The sequence below is a fragment of the Chenopodium album genome, chromosome 22, assembly GCF_948465745.1.
Source record: "Chenopodium album chromosome 22, dcCheAlbu1.1, whole genome shotgun sequence".
Taxonomy (NCBI): Eukaryota; Viridiplantae; Streptophyta; class Magnoliopsida; order Caryophyllales; family Amaranthaceae; genus Chenopodium; species Chenopodium album.
Window position 1 is genome coordinate 24934481 of NC_137855.1, and position 9706 is coordinate 24944186.

The following is a 9706-nucleotide window of genomic DNA, read 5'->3' on the forward strand; positions in this document are numbered from 1 at the left end:
ACATTTGATCAATCAAGTTTGGATTTCTTCATTTTCAATCATCAATATTAGTGGGAATCTCTTCCTTCTTTCATCTCTTACTTACTTGCTATTTGATTCTTTTTGCTTGATGCTTGTTTTTCTTGGATTTGAGTTTGATAATATTGAATACTTTGATTTCTATTAGATTTTGATATAGAATGATGCTCATTACAATATCTAGTTATTTGGTTTTGAATCTCACCATGATTAGTGAGTAGATTACTTGCTAGGGAAAGGGGGAAGCATGTTTGATTAATGGAAATGCTAGTTGATGCTCTTTGATTGGTTGATTTGTTGCAATTAAATTGGTTGACATAGTTTAGCATGAGATTGATTAGATTAGGATTGATCACCCTATAAGATTAATCTAGATTGCATTGCAACTCTTAATGACATGACCAATTGATTTAAAGGTTGCTCTAATTGATTGAGTTTGCTTGTGATTCTTCTTGGATTGCCTTTCATAGTGACCACTAGATTGGCCTATAGGAGATAGCATTTGAACTCTCTTGATTGCTACTATTGTTTGTCCATTGCAATACTTTAATTAATTGATTGAGCTTTAATCTAGCATTATCATTGACCTTGCATGTGGAACCCATATCCCTAGTGTTTAGACCCTTGATTATTTGTTGAATTTGATCTAGTTCATTTTAGCACCAACCATAATCTCATTTTCGACTCCGAGGTAGCTTGACTTAGACTTTAGTTTTCATTATTGCATTCCCATGGGATCGACCCTTAACTTGCCTATATTCATATAAGGTTGGTTAGGTGTTTACAAATTTAGTTTGGCTTGGGGAAAGGGTAGATAACGACATGCATTTTCCTCTTGTCAAAATGGCGCCGTTGCCGGGGAGTGCTATTGGTGCTTAGCTTTTGTTGTTGAGTCTACTTCATTTTATAAAAAATAATACAAAAAGATTTTGTTTCTTTAGGCTACACTTGTAGCCGTGCTACTAATATTTTTCTTTGAGTTTTGCATGCATAGAACCCGTGATCGTTCCTTTGTTCCCCTTGATCTGGAAATTGAGAGAACTCTTTCAAGAAGAAGAGTGGCTAATAGATCCTTGGGTTATAGCACTTCAAGTGAAGAAGAAATTCAAGAAGAGCAAGGCATGGGTGAAAATCCTAGAGTGGCCTTGAAGGAGCTTGGAGTGCCCGGGGCATATAGGTTTGAGAGCGGAATAGCTCCACCTACTACACCGGCAAATGACTTCAAAATCCGGCCGGCAATGATCACCTTGATTGAGAGAAGGCAATATAGTGGGGCTAAGAATGAGAGCCCATTGAACCATCTAAAGGAGTTTGAAAAATATTGCAACACCATCAAAGTCAATGGGGTTTCTCAAGAATTCATCCGCCTCAAGTTGTTCCCTTTCTCTCTAATAGGAAGATCTTTGGAGTGGCTAGACAAAGAGGTGAAGCCCAACTCCTTGAGATGTTGGGACGATGTCACAAAGGCTTTCTTGTCCCGCTTCTACCCCCAAAAGAAGACGGCGGAGGCAAGAGCCTTGATCCAAGGGTTCAAGCAAAGGCCAAGTGAAATCCTTTACGAAGCATGGGAGAGATTCAAAGAGTATCAAAGGGAGTGCCTTCACCACGGAATCCCCACATACCAAGTGATCCAAATCTTCTATGACGGTTTAAGTCCCCAAGGCAAGTCATGCCTCGATGAAGGGGCCAGGGGCCCTATCATGAACAAAACCGAAGAAGAAGTTGTGGACATCATTGAGGACGTGGTGACATACTATAGGGATTGGCAAGATGGGGAGAGGGACTCTTCAAGCAAGTAATCTTCATTGTACACGGTGGACCATCTAAATGCAATCAACAACCTTTCCTCCCAAATGACAAACTTAGGAAAGGAGGTCACCGCAATCAAAGCTAAGTTGGAGAGCACTTCTTCCCCTTCTCAAGCTTCGAATCTTCTCTCCCAATTTAAGGGGAGAGGTACTCCTTCTAACTCTCAACCCCCTCCCTCTTCACATAATATGCCTATGGGTTGCTTGTTTTATGATGCATGTGGATCGTATGATCATGACTCTAGTGCTTGTCCTAATGAATGTGTTGATGAGTTTGATAACCATGAGAGTGAACATGTGAATTATGTGTCGAATAATAATGGTCAACGGTTTGATAATCAAAGGGGTCAATGGAATAGGAACTTCCAAGGCCAAGGCAATTTTGACAACTATAACCAAGGTGGTGGTTATAGAAACCAAGGGAACCAAGGTTCTCGTGGTGGCTATAATAATCAAGGTTATAGTGGCCAAAATCAAGGCCAAAATTATGGTAATCAAGGCCAAAGTTATGGTAACCAAAACCAAGGTTATGGAAATCATAACCAAGGTAGTGGTAACCATAATCAAGGTGGTGGAAACCATAATCAAGGCTATGGCCAAAGTCAAAATAGGAGTAATTGGAACAATCAAGGACGGGGTAATTTTCAAAATAATTCTCAAAGAGGTCCCCCACCCGGGATTGTTCCAAAAACTAAAGGTGAAAGTTCCTATTCTCAACCTTCTTCACCTAGGACTAATTTGGAGGAGATAATTGAGAATCAAACAAAGTTGTTAAACACATACATGGCCGTGAGCGATAAAAAATTCAATGAAATGATGACCCACAATAAAATGCTTGAAAACCAAATCTCTCAACTTGCTAATACCTTGAAAGATCATGCAAGCCCTTATTCTTTACCTTCCCAAGGTCTTGACCCCAAGAAACCCGTGAATGCTATTGTTACTAGGAGTGGAAAGGTTCTTGAGGAGATATTGCCTAGGAAGGGTGTAGATAAGGAGATTCCTAGGGAGGTTTTGGTTGAGGATGAGGGGAATAGGGCATCATTGGATGAGGTAGTGGTTGAGACACCTAGAGAGCTGAGAGTAGAGAAAGAGATTGTGAGACCCAAACTCCCCTACCCACAAAAATTCATGAGACACAAATTGGATGAACAATTTGGGAGATTCATTGAGATGCTAAAACAACTCCACCTTTCTCTACCTTTTACCGATGTGATCAACCAAATGCCAAACTATGCCAAATTCCTCAAAGACATTTTGAGTGGGAGAAGAACTTGTGAGGTTGTGGAGACCATCAATTTGACCGAAAATTGTAGTGCTATCACCATGAACAAAATGCCACCCAAGTTGAAGGACCCCGGAAACTTCTCCATCCCTTGTGCCATTAACAAGATGCAAATTGATAATGCCTTATGTGACTTGGGAGCTATTGTTAGCCTAATGCCATATTCGGTTTATCAAAGACTTGAGCTAGGGGAACTCTTACCTTCTAACATTACCTTGCAATTAGCGGATAGGTCTATCAAATTTCCAAAGGGTAAGGTAGAAGATGTCCCTTTGAGGGTGGGGAAAATTTGTGTTTCCCGTGGATTTTGTTGTTCTTGAAATGGATGAGGATGCCACCATTCCGATCATTTTAGGTAGACCCTTTCTTGCTACCTCGGGAGCCATGATTGATGTGAGGAGTGCTAAGATCTCCCTTAAGGTAGGAGAAGAGGTTATAGAATTTGATTTGAATGAGAGCATGAAGTATCCATGCTCTTCTTTGGAAAATTGTATGATGATTGATTCACTTGATATTGTTGTGTCTTCCATGCATGAGCACTTGCTCACTTCTAACGATGCTCTTGAGAATGTTTTGTTGAACAAAGACAAGGTAGGTGCTTCATGCAAGGAGATGACTTTCTATGAGGAGTTACTTGATGGAAGTGTGGAGGACGTGGATGAGCAAACATGTTTGGAAATCTCAAGCCATGAAGCTTTGCAAGTGGCCACATCACAAGAAGGTAATGGTGTGCCTATGGTGGAGCTCAAACCTCTACCATCACACCTTAGGTATGAATTCTTAGGCCCTCATTCCACTTACCCCGTGATAGTTAGTGCATCCTTGAGCGAGAGCCAAGCTCAAGCGTTATGTGGTGTTTTGAGAAAACACTAAGGTGCTTTGGGGTACACAATTGATGACCTTAAAGGTATAAGCCCCGCTTTGTGCCAACACCACATAACGCTTGAGGAAGGCGCCCTTCCCTCTATTGAACGACAAAAGAAACTACATCCCAAAATGGGAGAGGTAGTTAAGAAGGAGATCACCACACTATTGGATGCGGGAATCATATTCCCCATCTCTAGCTCTAGGTAGGTCTCCCCCGTCCATGTCGTTCCAAAGAAGGGGGGCATGACCGTGGTTGAGAATGAGAAGGGTGAGCTTATTCGAACTAGGATGGTCACCGGTTGGCGGATGTGTATAGACTATAGACGTCTAAACACATCTACCAAGAAGGATCACTTCCCTCTTCCGTTTATAGACCAAATGCTTGAGAGACTAACAAGGCACAAGTTTTATTGTTTCCTCGATGGGTATTCCGGATTCTTCCAAATCCCCATCCACCCTAATGATCAAGAAAAGACCACATTCACTTGTCCCTATGGGACCTTTGCCTACCGGAGAATGCCCTTTGGGTTATGCAATGCACCCGCTACTTTCCAAAGGTGCATGATGAAAGGAATGGTGTCCTTCGAACAAGTGTACTATTCCGTTAGCGGGTTCAGAATTATTAGAAAGCTAATATATTTAGTAAGGTCAAGTGATCGTTATGCTTGGGTGGAGGCCGCTTCCGATCAGTAATATTAATGGATAATTAATGTTACAGCTTAATCTTGACTGAACCCTTCGGGTCACACCCAAGCATTCAACAAACCGAAACGACGAATTAATTCGGAAGGAATTAATGAGTCGACCGAGTAATATTTATTTAGACGTCGGAAATTCGAGCTTAGAGCGTCGAAACCGAGCGTCGGAAGTCGAGTCGAAAAATAGTGAAAGACGAGATGAGAATTAGTAATAAATCAACAAAAGACCAAAATACCCCTAGCATCGGAATGCCCAAGCAAACCGAGTGCTAAGGGCTTATAGCCTAGCATGGTGGCTAGCATGCGCACCAAGCCGAGCCTAGGCTGGCTGGTGCGTGCTAGCGCACTCATGCTAGCATCGCAAGGCTAGGCGCTGCCTAGTGCGTGCTAGCATGCTAAGCGCAGCCTTGTGCGCGCAATGGCTAGCAAGCCATGCCGCAACAAGCTGCTGGAGCTAGCACGCTAGGCGCGCCAGCTCGCCACAGCTAGCAGCAGCATGGCTAGGCCATTGCTTGCTGCCTAGCAGCGCTGGCCAAGGCACAAGGCCAGCAGCAGCAGCCCGCACAAGCATGCTGGGCGTGCTGGCCAGCAGCGGCTGGCAGCCCGCATGCGAGTGCTGGGCTTGCTGGGCTTGTTGGGCGTGGCTGTCACGGACAGCAGCACATGGCAGCCCACCTTGGCTGCCTTGGTGCCCAAGGGTGGGTGCCATGTGGCTTGTGGTCCTTGAGTGTGTGGAGAGTGAGATGGCCGGTTATGGGAGAGGGAGTGGGGAGCAAGTTTGGTCCCCCCCCCCCTTCTCCAAGTGGTCCTCACCTAACCACTCACATGAGCTTGCCACTTGTTGATTTATTACTAGCTTGATTATTGATTTTATTTTAGCTTTAAAATAAAATGGAAAAATCATACTATCCCACATTGATGGGAGAGTAAATGATACTCCCATCATTTCCTATAAATACCCAAGTATGGGCATTGGGAAAGATGCTTGAGTAAGAGTTGGAAAAGACATCACAATTAGTGAAAACATTTGAACTCAATATAATTACTCGGGTTTTGTTGGTCGGGTCTTGCTAACCCCAAGACATTGGACCTAGTCGGTTTTGTTGGTGCGGGTGGACTTCGTTGGAGGTCTCCGTGCGAGCGGGACTTGAAGCTTTCAAGTAAGAGCTCATTTGGAGCGAAGCACGCGTCAAGGGTAATTAGCTTATCTTAATCTTGTGATTAATTTAATTATCTTTATGGTTTTATTTATTGCGAGTGCGGTCTTGGTTTTGGGTTTGTTTCCGCGGTGAGTCGGACTCACCAAACCCCAACACATGATGAGTATCTTCGGAGATATGTTGGAGGAGGAAATGGAGGTCTTTATGGATGATTTTTCGTTTGGGGGTGTTTCTTTCGAGGAGTGCCTTGTAAATCTTGAGAAGTGTTTGGCAAGATGTGAGAAAGTCAATCTTCTTTTGAATTGGGAGAAGTGCCACTTCATGGTGGAGGAAGGTATAGTGCTTGGGCACAAGATTTCAAATAGAGGCATTGAGGTGGATAAGGCAAAGATTGATGTGATTGAGAAACTTCCATCTCCGGTAAATGTCAAAGGAGTGAGATCGTTCCTTGGTCATGCGGGTTTTTATAGAAGATTCATTAAGGATTTTTCACTTATTGCTAAGCCCATAAATGACCTTCTTCAAAAAGATGTTGAGTTCAATTTAGATGACAAATGCTTGAAGGCATTTGATAGATTGAAGAAGGCCCTAATCTCTACTCCTATTGTTCATGGCCCAAGGTGGGATCTTCCTTTTGAGTTGATGTGTGATGCGAGTGATTGGGCGATTGAAGGTGTTTTGGGACAACGGGTAGACAAGAAACTTCATGTGATTTACTATATGTCCAAGACTCTCAATGGGGCTCAAAAGAACTACACAACAACGGAAAAAGAATTTTTAGCAATTGTGCACTCTTTTGAGAAATTCCGGTGTTACTTGTTGGGTTCCAAACCATAGTCTTCACGGATCATGCGGTCCTCAAGTATCTCTTTGCTAAAAAAGAGTCCAAGCCAAGGTTGATTCGATGGGTGCTTGAATTGCAAGCTATTGAGATTGAGATTAGGGACAAGAAGGGTGCGGAGAATGTTGTGGCGGACCATCTTTCTCGCCTTGAATGGGATCAAATTCATGATGATGGTCTACCAATAGAAGATAGAATGCTTGATGATTTCTTGTATGCCATAGAGGTGAAGGAACTCCCATGGTATGCCGATTTGGTCAATTTTCTAGCATGTGGGAGTTTCCACCCTCTTTCTCCAAGAACCAAAAGAAGAAGATCAAAAGAGAGGCAAGGCACTATTTGTGGGATGATCCTATCTTATACAAACGTGGGGTTGATGGCTTACTTAGGCGTTGTGTTCCAATTGAAGAGGTGCCTAGTGTTTTAAAAATGTGCCACTCGGACCCTAGTGGTGGGCACATGGTTGTTTCCAAGACCGCTACCAAGGTTCTTCAAAGTGGTTTTTGGTGGCCACATCTCTTCAAGGACTCATGGGGCTTTGTTAAGTCGTGTGACCGATGTCAACGAGTTGGGAACATTTCCAAGCGAAATGAGATGCCTCAACAACCTATCCTTGAATTGGAGGTGTTCGATGTGTGGGGAATTGACTTCATGGGACCATTTCCCTCTTCATACGGGAATCAATATATTCTTGTGGCGGTTGAATATGTTTCTAAGTGGGTTGAGGCCATTGCCTCTCCAACAAATGATCACAAGGTTGTATTGAAGTTGTTTAAGAAGATCATCTTTCCAAGGTTTGGTGTCCCAAAAGCGGTGATAAGTGATAATGGATCCCACTTTGTCCATAATGCCTTTCAAAAGATGTTGAGGAAACATGGTGTGCATCAACGATTTGGGCTTCCCTACCATCCCCAAACAAGTGGCCAAGTTGAGGTTTCAAATCGTCAAATCAAGCTTATTCTTGAAAAGACGGTTGCTTACAATAGAAAGGATTGGTCGGACAAATTGGATGATGCTCTATGGGCTTATAGGACGGCTTTTAAGACACCCATTGGTACCACTCCATATCGCCTTGTCTATGGCAAATCATGTCATCTCCCGGTTGAGCTTGAACATCGTGCCTTGTGGGCCATCAAGAAGATAAATTTTGACTTAGCAAGTGCGGGGGAGAAGAGGTGGTTGGATCTTCATGAGTTAGAGGAACATCGACTTGATGCTTACGATTGTGCTAGCACCTACAATGCTCGATCCAAAGATGTTCATGACAAGTTGATTGAGAAAAAGGAGTTTTGTGTAGGTGACAAAGTCCTCCTCTACAATTCTAGAATGAAGTTGTTCCCCGGAAAACTCATGTCAAGATGGAGTGGTCCGTTCTTGGTGAAGGATGTTTTTGGTAATGGTGCCGTGGAAATTTCTCCATTGGATTCCTCATCTTCATTTAAGGTTAATGGTCATCGGCTCAAGAAGCACTTTGATGGAGTGTTTGTTGGCCTTGTTCACAAGATGATTGTTTTCAAGCCACCTTGAGTGGGGTGATGCGCGTCGAGCTAACGACGTTAACCAAAAGCGCTTGCGGGAGGCAACCCGGATTCTCATCTCATTTTTCATTTCTTTTCCTTTCATTTTCCTTGATTAATTTTTGATCTTATGTTGTGTTGGTTTTGTGTTTGTTTTGTAGGTTGCATATTGTCATCACTTGTTGGAAAGAAGGGGTTTTATGTAGAGTTTAGAGTGCAGGGGAGAGGGCTCCCCGAGGGCTTGGAGAGACCTCGGGGGCCTCTCCATGTTTCAAAGGAAAATACAATCAGGAACTCCCCGCGGTTGCCCCGCGGTCTCTCCGCGGGCGCGGGGGAGTTTAGAGAGGTCTCGGAAAATTGCATAGGGCGCGGCCCCTATTTCAGCATATTTCTAAGTTTTGGATCAGGAACTTCCCGGGGTTGCCCCGCGGTCTTTCCGCGGGCGCGGGAAGTTTTGGAGAGGGCGCGGCAAATCTAGAGAGGGCGCGGCTAACATCAGGTATAATTCCTTCAATTTTTGTCAGGAACTCCCCGCGGTTGCCCCGCGGTCTCTCCGCGGGCGCGGAAGAGTTCCCGAGACCGCGGCATTATTGGGAGAGGGTGCGGGAATCTGGGTTTCATAAACCCGGACGCACCCCTCTCCCTCACTCTCCTCTCTTATTTTCTCATCTCCTCTCTAATTTTCCCCTTTCACTCTCTACATACACTCAAACCCTAACCCCAAATCATCAAATCCTTACTCCTTTCTTCAAATTTTCCATCAAATTTTCACAAAATCTACCTTATTTCAACATTTTCATCACTTCTACTCAAGTTTCTCGTGGTTTTTCGGCAAATTTCGGTAGTGTGTGGTGCTCTAAGCTTGATTTGAGTCTCCAATCTTGGTATACTTCTAACCTTTGTATTATTCTTGTCAATTTCACTTGATTTCTTTACATTGATTGGTTTATCTTGATTTTGAGCATGATTTTTGTGTTTCATTGTTATTTTTGTGAAATTTGGTATTTTTACGTGATGATTGATTTTTCTTGATAAATCTTGCATATATTTGATGGATGATTGTTAATATTGGTATTTGTTGTTGGAATTTTGGTTGTTGTGTTGATTGAAACAGGTACCTTGTAGTTTTTGGGGGTTTGGTTGGATTTGAAAGGAGGATTGTGAGTGTTTGAGGTGTTTGTTGCTTGTTTGAGGGAGTTGGATTATTTCTTGTGAATTTTTGTGAACTTGTGTGGTAAAAAAATGAATTTGTTGAGAAAAGTTAAGAGTAGCAAAAAGCGCCCGAACCAATCTCCCGGCCAATCTTCTCAAGGCCAATCCTCAAACCCTCAATCCCAAACACATTCCCCAAACCAAGATGACGCCCCTCCTCCTCTACCACCTCTAAAATTGCGGAACCGGTCTAAACAATTGCCCATCTATAACAAAATGAAAGACCGAAAGTTTAGACCCACCCGCCATTATTTTTGTGATGGCATGGCCAAGCTAGGGATAGATAATGACCTTGATGTA

The 9706-nt window shown here is 43.3% G+C and overlaps 1 pseudogene; it reads right to left on the reverse strand.

Moving 5' to 3' along the window:
- Positions 1–1531: 1531 nt before the first annotated feature.
- Positions 1532–1630, reverse strand: LOC145606469 (small nucleolar RNA R71; annotated as a pseudogene).
- Between the last annotated feature and the right edge of the window lie 8076 nt (positions 1631–9706).